We start from the raw sequence: 16859 nt of genomic DNA on the forward strand, positions 1-16859 counted from the left end.
TCCTTAATAACTCAAGTTCCATGGAATTGCTGGGGTTCGGAACAGAGGCAGCAGGAATGGCGGCATTCCCAGAAACAGATTCAGCGACAACCCCAGGGGCAGAGTCCTCACGGGTTGCATCCCCCCCTTCATCAAGAGTTTCACCATCAGTCTGGTAGTCCACCAGGGCAGCTATCAGCTCAGCCCTAGACTTATCCACAAAGTCTAACTCCCTGGCTTCACAAGCACTCTGGAGAGCCTCTAAGCTCATCCGAGTCAATTTACCATTCGCAATGGTCTCCATTGCTTGTAATGCAGTTATTTGGAACACACCTAAACCTTAATTCAATAAAGTGCAGATATTTTGTAAGTGGCACGGTTATACACTGATTCTTAAAACCATAAGCATCCCACCGCTGCCACCAAGCTTGTCAGGACGAGGTGGGGGGGTCTGTACTTCCGCTCTCTATATGGCAGAGGAAAGGCACAGAGGACCCCAGCCGAGATTCTCTGATATGGTAACGCTGGTCGAGCAATCAAGGCCTAGCTTCTCAGGAGGTGATGCGGGCTGGTTCTTAAGTACAGTGTATCCCCAAGCCCCCACAAAGGAATGTCCACACACTGTATTACTGAAAACACAGTCTTTATATAATTAATATTCAAAGGTGATGTACACTTATCACAATAACGCACTTTGTGCTCCGGAAAATCAACAATGGTAAATATCTACAATTCTACAGTGGTACCACTAATATTCGATTAGAGTGCATTCAACAAGGCTGTGAAAATGCCACACGGATCAATAGCAATGAAACCAGCAATAGAGAGAAGAGAGAAAGCAGACGGATGAAACAATAGGCAGACGACTGGTCCTCGCTACTGGACACAGCTCTGAGTGGAGATCCCCCCACCTGGGCAACCTGTAAAATAACGATATATAAAACAAGCCCAGTCCATATATTGTTCAAGAGTCTCGTTCTCTCCCACAATGTTTTACCCCCCCAATGTACCTGGTGGAGTAGAGTTCGTCGGCGAGGCGTCGACCGATCCTTCTGGAGTGACTCCCTTTAAGGCAGGAGCCACGGATCGTCGAGAGGCGTCGCGGACTCGGGGTTCGGGGTCGGGGAATCGGCGGCCCTTCTTGAATGTCGCCCCTTTCAAGCGGGAGACACGGGGCGCCGAACGTCCGACCGTGAACCGGGTAGAACGACGTCGATGAGGCAGCAGGCTTTGATCCGAGCGGTGCTCGTCGACGACAGAGCGTTGGCGTCCTGCAAGGAAGAGGCGTGCGGGGCACCTCGGTGACGATAGTTCTGGACCGCAAAGAGATGAGGAAGAACTGTGGCCCAGCAAGGGCGTCGAGTCGTCGGCGTCTCTGCGGTCTTTGGGTGGCGGGAAACCCACCGGTGGATACTCCTCGGCGCGTCGACGGTCAGGCCTTCTCCCACAGGAGACGGCACGGCGATGCAGACGAGAGCGTCCGTTGATCAAGTTGAAGTTCTTAGGCAAACGGGAGCACGGCGGCTCCGGTCGGCGACGGCGGTCGTCGACAGTGGCGGACAACAGTCCGGGTGCTTCGCTTTGGGATTCCTCAGCAGTCCCCGTATCGGGTCGGCAGCCTGTCGTAGGTCTGTCTACCAGGGAGCGGTGGCAAAGGTCAGCTGTGCACGATGGTCCCTCGTAGCTCGGGAAGAGGGCGCCTTACCAGGTCCTCTCTGGGTCAGTCCTTGGAGACACGGCAGCCTTTAGATCGTGAAGGAGAGCCACGGCAATCCTTCTCCTCCAGCAGGGCCTCAAGGTCAAGCGTCAGTTACTCCAGTTACTCGTCGTAGTGGACTTCAGCTTCTGAACAATTTCCAGTGGTGAGAGGTCCCCAGATATACTATTTGGTCTCTCATCCACGCTGCTGGCACACACTCAGCAGCCAATCGTACAGAAGGGCATTCATGCAGTCGGTCAGCCAATCAGGCACGCAGGGCATTCAGGCCACTCTTCTCCCGCTCAGACACTCGCAACAAGGAATGTGGATTGAGACAAGTACTCAGCCATTCAACTCTACATACTGCATTCAGTCCAGTTTCGGGCAGGGCTGTCTCAGTCTTTGTCTCTCATGGCAGAAACCAGACAGCCACAACACGGAGTGCATATTGGTCACACTCCCCATTCACCCAGGTCCCACCCACAGGCGGTACCCACAACATACAGTCAGCGGGAAGGCTCCAGTAAGTCTAGCTGGGCCTTCACAACAACACCATATACGGAACTTCCACCCAACAGCCAGTCAGGGGGAAGGGACAGAGTCAGGGCTTCCCGGGACTTCGGGAAAACAAGGTATCAGGCGATAGAAAGCAAGAGGCCACCGGGGCCATCTTGTTTCCCATCAGGAATCAACAGATTCCAATGGCAGGGCCGGGGTACCCTAAAATGGCGGATACCCAGCGCACCTGTCAAAGTCAGCATGTAGCTGCCACCAGCCCATACCCAGCTCTGTGGGCCACCCACGGGTGCCCAAAAACATACACTAGGGGCACAGGGTTGCACCCCTACCCATGGGTGCCATAAGGGTATCCCATGGGTCTGTTCACCAAACCAAAAGAGAGAGCTGCACCGCCAGGAGTCCCGCATGGACTTCTGCGCGGAAAACACGACAGAACACACGATAAGCACAGAAAAAGGACAAGGATACGGAGGCCCTGTCCCTCCGAGGCATTTCCAGCATCACAGACCGCAAGGTTCTTAGCCTCACAGGTAGGGGTAGGAGGAGGGCCAAGGGAGTCCGGCCAGAGAGTGAGGGAAAAGGATGGAGATGGTGTGCCGATGAAGAGGATCTTTGTCTTGCTGGCATTCAGACAAAGATCATTGGCGGCACACCAATCTTGAATGGCAGTTAGGCAGTCAGAGATGAGAGAGGGAGAGGAGGTGGAAGAGGGCAGCCAGAAAATGAGTTGAGTGTCATCAGCGTAGCACTGGAAATTTGAGCAGAAAATGGCAATGCAGTGAGCAAGAGTTGCCAGGTATTGGTTGAAAAGCCAGGGTGAGATGTTAGACCCCTGGGGAACCCCACCGGTGGAGAGGAAGATAGATGATAGGAAAGACCCCAGTTGAACCTGGGAGGGTCGATCAGAGAGGAAAGAGGTCAGCCAGGCCAGAGCCTGATCAGTGATACCCAGATTATCACGGAGACGGTTGAGCAGGATGGTGGGTTGACTGTGTTGAAGGCAGAAGAGAGATCAGGAAGGATGAGGACAGAGGGAATGTTAGAATCAAGGTTGGAGAGCAGATCTTCACGGATATTGAGGACAGCAGTTTCCATGCTTCTGGCCGCTCTGAAGCCAGACTGGTGGTCATGGAGACAACCAACAGAATCTGAATGAAGGTTAAGCTGAGAGATGGCCAGCTTTTCCAGGAGTTTGCCCAGAAAGGGGGTAATGGAAATTTTGCATGATAGTTTGCCGGACAGGAAGGATCAGCTGTGGGTTTCTTGAGAAGAGGATGCACAAGGGAGTGCTTCAGAGGGGAGGGGAAAGATCCTGAGGTAAACGAGTGGTTGCAAAAATCAGCAAGGGCAGGAGCGAGGGTGTCTATGTGGTCCTTGATGGTTTTGGAGGAACAGGGATGAACCCGTTTTGACGAGGCTTTCATAGATTGGACTAGTCTAGCGACCTTGTCAGGGGAGAAAATAGGAAAGGAAGAGAAGGATGGTGTGGGGGTGGTTAAAGGGGGTCTGCAAGCACAGATTGAGAGGGAATAGGACGGGGAGGGGAGGCGAGGTTTTTGGTAAGGATTTTGGAGTTGGCAGATGAATCCAAGAGTTCAGGGATCAATAAGACTCAGAGGCTGTGAGAAGCTTGGTATTATGGGCTTTCTGTTTGTTTTGGGAAATGCTAATTCCTCCATTGCTCACAAACAGTGGAATGGCATTATTCTCAAGATTAGTCCAAACTTGGGATATTAACAGACACCAAGTGTCAGTGAGACACAAGTGTTCATAGGTTGGAAAAAGAATTCTGTGATTGATAGGGGCGCTGGAAAAAAGGGTTTGTGGGAGCATGAAGCTTGAGATAAGCAAAGCTAGGTCGGGTGACAAATGTGTTGATTGGTTCAAAGACAAACATAAGACATTTTAACAGAGAACATGTGTGCAATGAAAGCCAAATAATTTGTGTGGAGAATGTGGAGAGGACTGGTAGAGGATGAAGAGCGTGTGAGCAAAACTAGTTCGGGTGACAATTAAGTGGATTGGTTCAAAGACAAAAAGAAAACATTTTAAGAGACAACCTTTGTGCAATGAGAGCCAAACTAATTTGGAGTCAAAGTGGGGAGAATTTGGTGAGGACTAGCAGAGATTGAAGTGGGTGTGACTGACAACATTATTAAGAAAGCTAAATCAGTATAGTGAGAGACTTGGTAGGGGGCTGCAGCAGCAGTCAATCTGACTAATGAGAAGAGTGGAGATGGGAGTTTTTGTAGATTGTTAGGTAAAGAAGGAGGTGATCTTACTGACGTTCAGCAGGTTCATTTTCAGCAGTGACAGTTGAAGTGATGAAGTGGTTGAGTTTTAGGTCACTGACAAAGAGTCCCCTCAAGGTTGCAAGCTTTTAGAAGAAGTGGTGGGGTGTTTGGTTGAAAGGCAGTGGTGAGAGGAGAATGGGTGGAGCAGTAAGGACTGGGACACTGATTTAAATATTAAGTGCATCTCCTTCAAGAAGAAAGTAAAGTGTCATCCAGTTTCAGATAGTAGAGAGGCAATTAGAGATTTTGTAGGCCTGATCTAAGGTGAGGGCAGAACATGGGAATACTATTTGGTGTCACGCAACAAGGGGATAGAAGAACCTAAAGTAAGAGATAAGTTTTCCAAAGGAGGAGATTTAGTGTGTAAAGAGAAGTGATCTGAGCATAGAACATTGGGGGACTCAACACAAGCTAGGCATACACTCTGGGGTGTCCATATTCCATGGGATGGGGGAGGATTGATTAGTGACACAATAGGTGATCAAGGAAAGTGATGTGCCTTGAATACAAGGTTTAGTGAAGGGCAGAATGAGGGGGGTGACCAATAGTAGCAAAGGAAGCTGAGAAGCCAAGAAGCATAAGGCTTGAGGAGAGTTGTCTGTGGTGAGTGTGGGTAACACTGTTGGAGATATGAGTTCCTAACATTTAAGTTAATAAATGTAATTTTTTTATATTGAATCTGTTGTCTCCTTACATGATGCCAACCTCACAGAGCGAGGACAAGGAAACTCGGGAACACCAATAATCACAAGGTAAACATAGTGTTCGTCTACATACAGACTTGAAAGGCGGAAAATATAATGCTAAAACAAATGCATACAATTTGTGTTCTAAATGCAATGAAATTGCCAACTATTTGCGAGCTAGAGGCAAATACTAACAAGTATTTGTCTTTACCGTACAGGTAACCTTAGAACTTGTGAAAGATCGTCTTTTTTCAATGAACACTACAAACTTCACCAGACCAGCAGAAATACAAGGTACCGTTACTCATGACATCAACATGTATGTTTGAAAGTACAATGCACATTATAATGGGGTATTTCACTTGCTGATGCTTATATATCTGTACTGCATACATGATGTCCCTATTTATAACAAATCTGTTTCCTTCTTTTAAATCTTGAGTCCATTGGATTAACACCACTCTAACAAACATTGAGTGCACTAAAAGCAGCAAAAACTAAAACAATTGTGTGGGTTTCTTTTCCAGAAATCAGCCATAAATAAAATTTACCACTCAAACTAAAGAGCAAATAAAACCTCAGATAGGGGTAATTGACAATACCAAAAAGTGGAAACCTTAGAAGAAAATATTGCGACAGCTAACAAACCTTAAAGAATGCCCAAAAAGGCATGGTGTATCGTATAACAGAACCTAACGGAAACCAAGGATTTTGCAAAGTGGAACATCCACATAGGAACCTCCTGAGGAACTGCCAAATATTTAGACGGGGAAACACGTGTTGAGGAACCTCGAATGTGAGGAGTCCAGAATGCAAAAAAGAATTTTGAAGAAAATAAACATACAAAGATCAAGATATGAGAAGTGGATTTGAAAATTATACATTTAAAATATAAAATCCAAAAAATAAATTCACAAACCAACTGGGAAATATTTAAAACAGTGAATGTTTTGTGGATACAGGACAATTTAATGGAAAACAACCTATGAAAAGAATACTTTCAAACAAACCAACTGAACAAAAAATGATGCAGTGAATGTTTTGTGAATGAAGGACATTGAAAGTCAATTGAAGCAATAAGCAGAAATAACGTGATTAACGCTTAATAAACAAATAAACAAATAAAGGGGCCATTTAAAAAAATACAGTATTTTTTCTTTATTGTCAACCTCACAGATATTCTCATAATGTACCTCTTAATGCACCTTTCAATAGTTTGAAAATCCTGTCTATTGCTATCTAGCAGTTTGAAATATACAATCCACAGAAGTCCTGTATGGCTTCTTTGCTTTCATGTTCAAATGTTCAGAGAAGGAGGCAGATTGCGTTCAGGTCTTGTGCACCAGGTACAGCTAATAAGTCTTCTTCTTTATCAGGCTGTTACACTACTTACGCAGCAACCTGAAGGATGACTTTGCCCCTGCACTTAGTCTGTTTCTTGACCCTCTGGCTTTGAACTGGAATTTGTTTTTCAATCCTATTGCTTGCTCTTGCCAGACCTGCCCATGTTCCAGTGATCTTGTTGCCTGTCCTGCATCCCTGTGCTCTATGCCCTGCAGTCTTGTGTGCACTGCCTTCAGTTTCCCCTGTTCATCTGCCTGCACTTCTCATTTCTGCTCTTGCTTCAGTACTTTGTATTATGTTTGCAGTCTCTTTCTCCCTGTCCACAGTTCCCTTGCTGCTCACTACAGTCTCTTGTTCACCATGTTCTTGTTTCCAGTCCTGAGTTTCTCGCAGTAGTTTCCAACATTCTAGTCCAGAGTTTCCGTTCTGTACTTTTCTTGTAGTTTATTTGATACTAGTGTGCATTTAATCTGCTGCTTATTGATTCCATTTTATAGCGGGCAGTCCACAGTTCCAGTCTTCACTTCCCTTGTTCTTTGTTTAGAGTGTTGTTTCTATTCATCTTGCTCCTCATTGTCTGTCTTAAACCTTATGTACTTAGACTTCCTGATCTTTCCCTGCTTATTTCTGTGAAATCTTGCATTATTGTTCTTGTCCTCACTAGTGCTTATGTCAGTCTCTGTCCTTTCCTTTGACGCATCTCTGTATTTTCCATTGTTCCATATTCGATAACTGTCAATATGAAAAAGTGAATACCCTTCATTTGAATGACAGACGTAACTTGATGGCCGTAGGCCAACCGTCTTCTGCACCGAATTATAGAAATATAGACTGCTATGCTTGAACAACAAGCGGCTATTTTAAACGTAGCAAGAATCGCCATTTTGCTTGTTAACCATTGCTCATTGGTTTCTGTCTAAACTGCTTTGCAGCTTGCAATTCTTGCAAATTCTGCTTACTCTGCTCAACTGTTAACATTGTTGTCTGAATATGAAAGGACAAGGTCGCGGGGACTGAGGAGTTTGTTGAAACTCCTCCTGAGTAGCCCAGAAAGGAATGCCCACGCTCCCTCTCCGTAGCCTTGAGAGAGAGAGCCGCAGGGCATTTAATCACTTCACAGCTGCCAGCCAGTCTCGTGCGATGGTGGAATATGTTAGAATAAAACAGCTAAAGGCTTGAATTATGTTCTTCCTACGGCCCCCCTTCGCAAAACCCTTTAGAGCATGTCGGCTCACAGGACAGGAATAGTACCTCATAGATAGCAAAGTATGGAATGTGGCTCTTCCCCCGTGTGCAGCTTGCTTCCAAGAACAGAACCACCGTGTTCTGTTCAACAACTAAAAGATGCCTCCGCACTTTCTAATTGCACATTGTTACTAGAATAGACATCGAAAGTGTCATAATTGTCATATTCGTCAGATATGTCCATCGTCATCCCGAGTTCAAAGAAACTTAATAAAGAGGGGTGTTAAACATGACATTGCTGATTGTATGATATGCATTTTGTATATATGTAACTGATGTACGTAATTCGCTCTCTTGCGTCCCTCGAGGTCTAGGAAACTCACGTTGTGGGGCATGAGACCAGAATTGGCCAGTTGAGACTATTTTTGCTTGCAATAAACCCTAGCATTGGGAATTTGAACCTCGTGTCTGGCGCATCTTTTCGTTTATGGTTATTGCCTTGTTTCCATAGCACAAGGGACCCCTAGGGGCCCCTTTCATAACAGTGTGCTAGCACCTGTTTCAGGAGGCAGTGACTATTCTGCTCTTGCTGTACTCGTACAGGCTTCAGTCGTGTGAGTATTGTTTCCTTGTTCATGCCACAGAAGCCCACTACCATGAACATTCAGATTGAGGCACTGTAATAGCAACTTGGTCAATAGGATACAACTTCCTCAGACAATGTAGAAGACCCTGCCTCTTTTTCTTTGTACACCCACAGTAGAAAACAAACTTGCTTATCGTTTTCAGTCATCTATACTTACAGTCTATGCTCTCATGTGTAGAGGTTTTTTACTTACTGTTTCTTGCATAACATTCTCTCTTCAGCTTGTATGGACCAGAACCCCCTCAAATCTAACCCATCAGCGGCTACAGCTTGCTAGGGCCAAATGTTTTCTGGTGGAGCTCATTATTTTCAAGAGCTCTCCAAAACAGCGTTCCTACTTCAAGGTTCTAATTGTCATCCAGTTTTCAAAAGTGTTGAACAACATCTTCCCGCCGTTCCATTCATTGTTCCAGTCTGGGATCTCAACCTGGATTCAAGCTTCCTGATGGGTTCTACTTTTGAACCATTACATTCCTGGCACCTTATGATGTTATCTTTGAAAACAGTATTCTTGATGGCCATTAGCTCTGCTCACAGAGTAAGTGAGCTACGGACCTTGTCTTCTAAACCACTATTCACGATCTTCCATAAAGACAATGTAGTTTTGAGGGTTCGCCCATAATTTCTGCCAAAAATAGTGTCATAATTTAATTTAGGGCAAAACATTTTTTGCTGCCCTTCAACCCTCCTCAAACACCTAAGTAGGAGAAGAGGTTGCACAGGCTTGACCCTAGAAGAGCCTTGTGGTTTTATATTAACAGGGTTTTCGAAAATAAGACTCCACAACCAGCTTTTTGTTGGTTACACTGGCCACAAGATGGGATAAGCAGTTACTAAACAAACACTGACTCTTGGATCATACTGTGTATAACTGAATTGTACAACCTGGCTGGAAAAAAGATCCCTGAAGGTCTATGGGCTCACTCAACTAGAGGTGTAGCAGCTTCCTCAGCCCTCCAGGGAGGAGTAGCACTGCAAGACATCTGCAATGCCGCCACGTGGTCTTCCGCGCATACATTTGCAAATCACTACTGTTTAGATTCCCTTTCAGGCTGGGAATCCAGATTTGGAAAGGCTGTTTTACACAGCATTAATCAAAATGTAACTCTTCTTTCCCTCCACCTACAAAGCAATGCTATAGGAGGATATCTAAATGAGTTATACGTGTGAGGACACAATCTAATTACTTTCCCATGGTAAAGTTATTTTGATTGGACTTTTCACCCACGTAGTCCTCATCACCCCTCCCTTCCACTCCATATGTAAAGAAGGAGTTTCCGTGATTTACACCTTCCTCTCTGTTAACGCCCAAGTATTTCTCACCTTTGAGACTGCTGTGAGGGTCAGAGGAAAAACACGAACTGAGGCAATGGGCGTGGTGCATGCCTTTTACACCAGAATCAATGTCATCCTCGAGTAGGGCAGAGGCCCTCAAAGGACACAAGGTTTACAACTCCAACGCACAGCGCCCTCTGCAAGAAAAAATGTACAAGCAGCAAGCAGGATATCAGAGTATATCAAAGATGAGGAATATCTGGGAGGAACATCCAATCGAAAGAACATTACCAGGGGTAAGAACTTTGCTTGTCTTTTCACAAATACTTGTTCCAAAACCCAAAGGAATTGTTTTCCTCCGCACAATGTGCCTCATTACAGGTCCGGCAGTAACCCTGCCAGTGCTACCGGTGGGTTGCAGCCAGACTTGTAAGATTTACCGGCGCTTGACCTGCCGGTAACACCAGGCTATTACAACCCTGGCGATCCGGAAATTCAAGCGCTGGTAAATTGTAATTCTCCATTCCCATTGTGAATGAGGAACACAGAAGCACCGGCAACATTAACAATGGTTAAACATAAACAGCTTGCTTACCATGGCAGCCGTGTCCAGCAGGGTCTGCCCTGTCGGTCACAGTGGCTCTGACAGGCAAACCAGTAGTGTGCCAGTCCAGAAATAAGGGTGCCGGTAGGCTTACCGGCACCGTTGTTTCGGACTGGTACACTTATAATGAGGCCCAATGTCTTTTTCAGGATGCAAAGCACATATTGTTATATCACAATTATTCTACCAATGGAATACATTTGTCAGCATACCACAACAACTACTTTTGATGATGCAAAAGGTTGTCAAAATGATAAAAATTACCAATGTCTTTCCACAATACCTTTTTACCACAACGACATCTCTTCAAATCAACTGTTTCCTTCTTGGTCTACTCCCCTTTTCCTGGTTCGCTCTCCTCCAAGGAAGAAAACTCCTACTTCTACAGCTGGTCTCTTCAGTTAGTGGCAATATGGGTTACATATTTCCCCAAATTGCTGTCTCAGGAAAGGAGAATTTTACCTTTGTTGCTCTTTTATCTCTTTGTTCTAGTCTCTTTGCTGGTGGCAATGTGGCTTACGGGTGTCCCCAAATTGACATTGCCTAAATGGAGAACTGCACCCTTTTTGCACTCTTATTTCTTCTGGTTTGCCACTTGGCTGTAGGCAATATGGGTTACAGGTTTCTCCAAATTGATGTTTCATAAATGGAGAATTGTGCCCAATTTGTCTTGTCATTCTACTTGCTCGGTATTCAATACAGTCTGAATTTTGTATATGTTTCAGTTGGAGCACCCCGGTGCTACCTTCTATTGCAGGCCAACTCATTGGCTCTGTTCACATCTCTGTGTTGCTCCCTGCTGCTGTGGTGGACCGTCAGAGGATCGGTAACTCATTTGATAGCTCTTCCATACCTGTCACCACCTGCATGGCCTCTCTCTTGAGCCACACCAGCCACTCTATTTCTCTGCATCCTTCAGCACCTTCAGGGAACTCACATTGGTTCAGAAGCACGTCTACCCCACAGCTGGGCTTCTCTCCCTGCTGCTGACCATAACTCTGCTTCCTGCTGCACATACTCTGAAAAGCTACACATCTTCTCTTCCTGCATTGGCTTCTGCTGGTGTTCACACTCCTGCTGCAGCTCCAGCCACTTCAGTGTCGCTCTTGATGGCTTCTGCCTCTGCTGTTCCTTCCCTTCTTCTTCCACTTCTTCCACATAGCTGCGGTCCATTTTCAAGTTTAAATGTCCCGCTCAGGTGTCTTGCCTTCAAGCAGCTAGACTGAATATGCCCTTCAGCTGCATCTTTGATCCTCATTGACTCTTGGTCCTTCTTCCTCATCCCAGTACAACAGGCATTATGTGTCTTGAAGTCCATAACAGGTTTCAGCCTTTTTATGTCTATTCATTTCTATTTGATTTTTTAACTGGATGTTATCAGAGTTAGGAAATGTTATGTGAGTGATGTGTGACTTAACATTAGGGCTAAGATTTCTACGGAAGACAAAGTCATGGCCATTAGAGGATGTTGCATCTGATTTAGGAACACCCAAGGTATATAGCTTATGTTGTCTAGGTAACTTTTCACAGAAGGTTCCTAGGGCTTCCTCATGAGAGGGTCCCGCGCAATGACAGCATGCCATCAGATATTTGGGAATGACAGGAAACACAACAAGATGAATACTGCATCCCTCCAAAAGGAGTCACCACTTTCCCCTGACAGCCATCTCCTCCCATGTGATCCTCCCTCATGATACCATCCCCAGGGTTTGAATCAGTTAGCGGCTGCTTTTCCCTTGCCACATGGGAGGAGATTTTACGCTGGGCTGAGTAATGACTCTGCAAGATTTATCAAACTACCCACGACACCACCAATGGACAAACGAACCCCAGAAAACAAAAAGATACACTGCAACCTAGGCAACGCCAGATCAATGTCAAAACACACAACAGAAATATACAAACCGCTATGCGACAGAGGGACAGACATCCTGTTCCTTGCTGAAACGTGGCAAACTCAAAACTTCAAGGTAATAGCACATGATTTCCTACCCAACAATCTCAAATTTAAAACAGCCAACTGAGAAGGATAAAGAGGAGGAGGTCACAGTTTTCTTAGAAGGACCAGATAAAGATAACAGCAGCACCACCACTAAACATCCCAAACTGTGAATCATTTCTCCTGCACTTAGCAGTAGATCACCAAACCAACCTATCATTCCTACTTGTCTACAGGCCACTGACGTTCAACCCTACTTTCACGGACACATATGTGGACACCATTACCAACATCATCATTAAACATGATCACCTGATAATACTGAGAGATTTAAACGTCTGGTTTGAAGAAGAATACATTGATTCACTCAAAGCTCTAACAAATCAGCTAGCAACGATGCAATGAGAACAATTGGTGAAGGGAGTGTCACACTCAGCAGGCCACAGCCTAGACGCAATCCTCTGTAACAGGAACCTAGTCACAACTGCACCTCCAATTCAAATCCTCTAGAGAGACCACCTCATAATACCCTTTGTGATCCACCCACCAATGCGAATACTATCTAATCTCCTAAAAAAATCCACCAATTCAGAAACAAAACAGGAAATGCATAAACATGACAGACTTTAATACCAGATTGGAAACCACAAAACCATCAATCACCGTCTTAGACTCAATCAGAAAAAAATAAAGAACTGAGACAATCCAAATATGGATCACAAAAACACTAGATGACATTGGGCCTCATTACGACCCTGGGGGAGTGGGTTTACGCCAGCGGTATTCGCGGCGGACCCGTCCGCCCTACTACGAGTTCCCGTAGCGCCATGGAGCGTTTTCCGCCTGGTTTTTCCGGGCGGAGAAATCCATGGCGCTACGGGACCTTGTTGTTAATTACGCCACCGTATTTTACGGTGGCGTAATTAACGCCTTCCCCACTCCCATTATACCTTATGGGGCAAAAATGGGAATGGGGAAGGGTAAAATGGGGGATGGGGATTTACCGCCCCGCCAAGGTCAGAATGGGGCGGAAAATCCGCCAACCCCCATGGCGCTATCGGCAGCTTTCCGCCGTGCTCCATGGTGCATTTTGCACCGCGATTTCCGCCAGGGTCGTAATGAGGCCCATTGCGCCAGAAAAAAACATTCTCCCTCTCACTAAAGAAAACAATGGCAAGATGGTTCACACCCCACCTCCAAGCAATGAAGAAAAAAAAAACTTGAAAAAAAAGACATGCTAGAATGAGTGGAAAATGAACTAAAGCAACACCCAGAAAGAGATGTTCAACATCATCCACAAGCTAAGAAACCTAACAGCATGCACACATGCACCAATTTTGGACTAAGATAATACAGTCAGGACACCCATACATTTTGTCATAAACATTTAGAATGGAACGTAAGATCTGACCTGATGAGTGATTTGAAAAGTTTATTTTGAAATTTGAAAAATGAAGTACAAATACTATGAGATAACATTAATGAAATGTTTCAATGTAAACTATAACATTAAAAAAAACACCAACTTCCTCACAAAAACTATGCAGTGTCCCTGCAGACCACTTCAAAAACAAAATCACAAAGATCCAACAGGTCGTTTAGAGCATGCTAAAAAACACCAACAACCTCCCCAACCAGCCAATACCAGAACCATCTATAAGACTAAACAACCTCCCACCAATCTCACCAGAAGAATTCAACAAAATATTGAGCAAAAGCAATAAAGCCAGCTTTCCAGAAGAAACCTGCCCACCACACATATACCCAGCCAGAAAACAACTGCAGAATATGTCCTCAACCTCTTCAACCATTGACTAGCATCAGGAACTGTATGACGAGCCTTCAAATCGGCCTACATCAAGCCACTCCTTAAAGACCCATCAGGAAATACGGAACACAGAAGACCTAACCAACTAAGGACCAATCTCAAAGATCCCATATCCAACAAAACTCCTAGAAAGGTTGTGCGAACAAATACTGGAACATGTAGAAAACAATAAGACACTAGACCAAGCACAAGTCGGCTTCAGACCCATGAGAGGAACAGAAAAAACATTAATATTATTGAGAGGTAGTTTAATATGTCACTCATTTGGTCTGCCCCGCCCCTGGCTCCATACCATAGAAACAAAATTAGCATGTAATTCTTGGCAGTAGCTCCTTCCCTGCCTAAATATTGCAAGTATGAGAGAGATGCTACTCTCACTAAGGCAACCCTACCGACCTTATCCTGGATCCATCGAAGAAGAGATGAATTTGCAAACCTAAGAAGAAATGAACCTCCTGTAATTGAAGAGAACAAGAGCAGGTGGCCTCACTGCCAGACTAACATATGGAGGCGCACGAGACACAAAGCAGATACGCACCCACCATGAAGTTACACGGATACTAGGTCAAACACGCTTTTAGATAAGAAGAATATTCAATAAACACTAGAAACATATCATAATTGATGTATAAGCTAAAAATCAAGACACTTAAGAATACACATGAAGCTTGCTTAACGGAGAAGAGCAACAAGAACAAGTGGCCTTGGTACCGCCACTGTGGAGGAAATGGAGAATCTAAGGATGCTCAAAGCTGCAGAGCAGATTCGTTTGCTGAATTAGCTGAAACCTAGACAGCACAGACAAGAAAAGGTCTGCATGGCCCCCTTCCAAGGTTATTGCAAGAAAGTGACTGTTGAGCAGCCATATTGTAGAACAGGAGATAACAGTTCCCAAGCCCAAGACATAGTTCTCTTAGACAATGTAAAAGAACAAACAATTGTTGAATTCCTGGTGCTGACTAATTAAAAGCCTGAAATTGCATGAGGAATAGCTTGACCAAGTCTCTAGAGGCTGAGAAAGGTAATAGCCCCATTGAAATTCAGGTTAAAAGATGCACAGAATATTTCAAAAGGTGGTCTCCTCACATGTGACTCATGATTAGAAAACAGTATCCATTCATTAGCGCCTGACACCGAAATGCACCTGCCTCAACTCCCTGAAAGTTCTCAGAACAGCAAAAACAAATGAGGCCAAGTTCAAAGTTAGAAGCCCTGGCTTGTGGCTTAGGAAATCAGGAATGGTATCTCAGTTAATTGGAAAAGCGGCTCCTTGGTGTCTCTCCACCTACCACTATATTTTACTTATCTACCTGTCAAATGCCCAAGGTTGATGAAGTCAGTACCAACCAATCACTGCTCTCCAATAATACTGTCTTGCAACTGTTGCATAAGTCAATTAATTATTTTGACATCTATGTATGTCTTACCTTAACACTTTAAGGGTGGTCTGCGGTGGGGCCACCAAAGTTCTACAATCAATGAAAACACTGACCCATGTAGGTTCTATATATATATAAGTGCTGCCACCAATCCCACATTCCCATAGTTTTTTGTAAATGCAATGTCAATTATGATTCTCTTTTATTATAAGCCAATGTTTGACATGAAAATGATTGAGATCATGAAGACATTCAATGTTTACTACTGCCCTTGTTTTATGCTGATTGTTCATAAAAACAGTTCTTTGTCAATTACCTTGCCTCTTCCGTTATTGGGCCTCAGATTTCTTGGACCTGTATGTTCTGCTCAAGGCTGGAGATATCCACCCCTCCATTACACCGTTGATATGGAATGATCTAATAAGCAACACAGACTCCATTGTCAAATCAGCATTAATACTACTTGACCGAGCAGCAGCCTTCGACACAGTCCACCACGAAACACTCCTCATAAAACTCAAAGATATAGGAAGCAGCAACACAATATTACTCTGTCTAAAATCCTTTTTTGACAGAAAGAACAGAAAAAACTTGGTAAACACCATTCAACTCTACCCCCTGCACAACAACGTGCGCAGTTGCAAAATGCTCAACCCTCTCACTATTACTAATGAACATCTACATGACCCCCCCTCATCAAAAGACACAGCTTCATCTGTGACAGCTAAGAAGACAACACACAAATCATCTACCAAATCAACCCTAGCGCAGAATAAATCCAACCCTTACCAGCTGCCTCACAGAAATAAACCATTTGATGAGTACCAACAGGCTTAAACTCAACCGGACAAAACAGAAATCATAATCGTGCACAATGACTCGTCGACCCATCACCACATTCCATTGCACACAGAATTTGGAAACCCACCAGGACCATCCAAAGTGATAAAAAATCTCTGAATATTAATGGACAATGGCTTAATACTCATACAACAAGTCAACACAGTAGTAAAGAAATGCTTCTGCCAACTACATACAATCAAGTAGATACTTCCCTTCCCACATAGAACACTTGCCGTCATTTCTCCCATCATGTCAAGAATGGACTATATGAAAGCATCAAACGGAAGATAGCACAGGGGAAATGCACTGGTCTTGGAATTAAGACCATGCAGAGCAACAAAGGTTTGAATCCCGGATCCGTGCTTAGAAACCAAACTCAGGAATCATATTAGCCACGTTATAAAAAAAGAAAAAAATCATGAAGCAAGACACAGACAACAGATTCATTATTTAAACAACGCACTTTCATTAACATAAATGTCAGGATGGTGTAAGGCCTAACTTGCCCTATGGGATTTACCTATCTAAAAAAACTAAGGAAAGTCTGAGTCACTAAGTTCAATTTAAGAGTCTGTGGGCCTCATTATAAGGTTGCCGGACCAGAAACAATGGTAATGGTAAGCTTGCCAGTACCGTTGT

At 44.5% G+C, this 16859-nt stretch overlaps 1 protein-coding gene across 1 annotated transcript in view; it reads right to left on the minus strand.

The window, feature by feature from the left end:
- LOC138493140 (zinc metalloproteinase-disintegrin-like ohanin) overlaps nt 1-16859 on the minus strand; it is a 415575-nt gene that overhangs the window by 64981 nt on the left and 333735 nt on the right. The gene's annotated exons all lie outside the window — the stretch shown is intronic.

The sequence above is a fragment of the Ambystoma mexicanum genome, chromosome 10, assembly GCF_040938575.1.
Source record: "Ambystoma mexicanum isolate Mex_15411 chromosome 10, UKY_AmexF1_1, whole genome shotgun sequence".
Classification (NCBI taxonomy): domain Eukaryota; kingdom Metazoa; phylum Chordata; class Amphibia; order Caudata; family Ambystomatidae; genus Ambystoma; species Ambystoma mexicanum.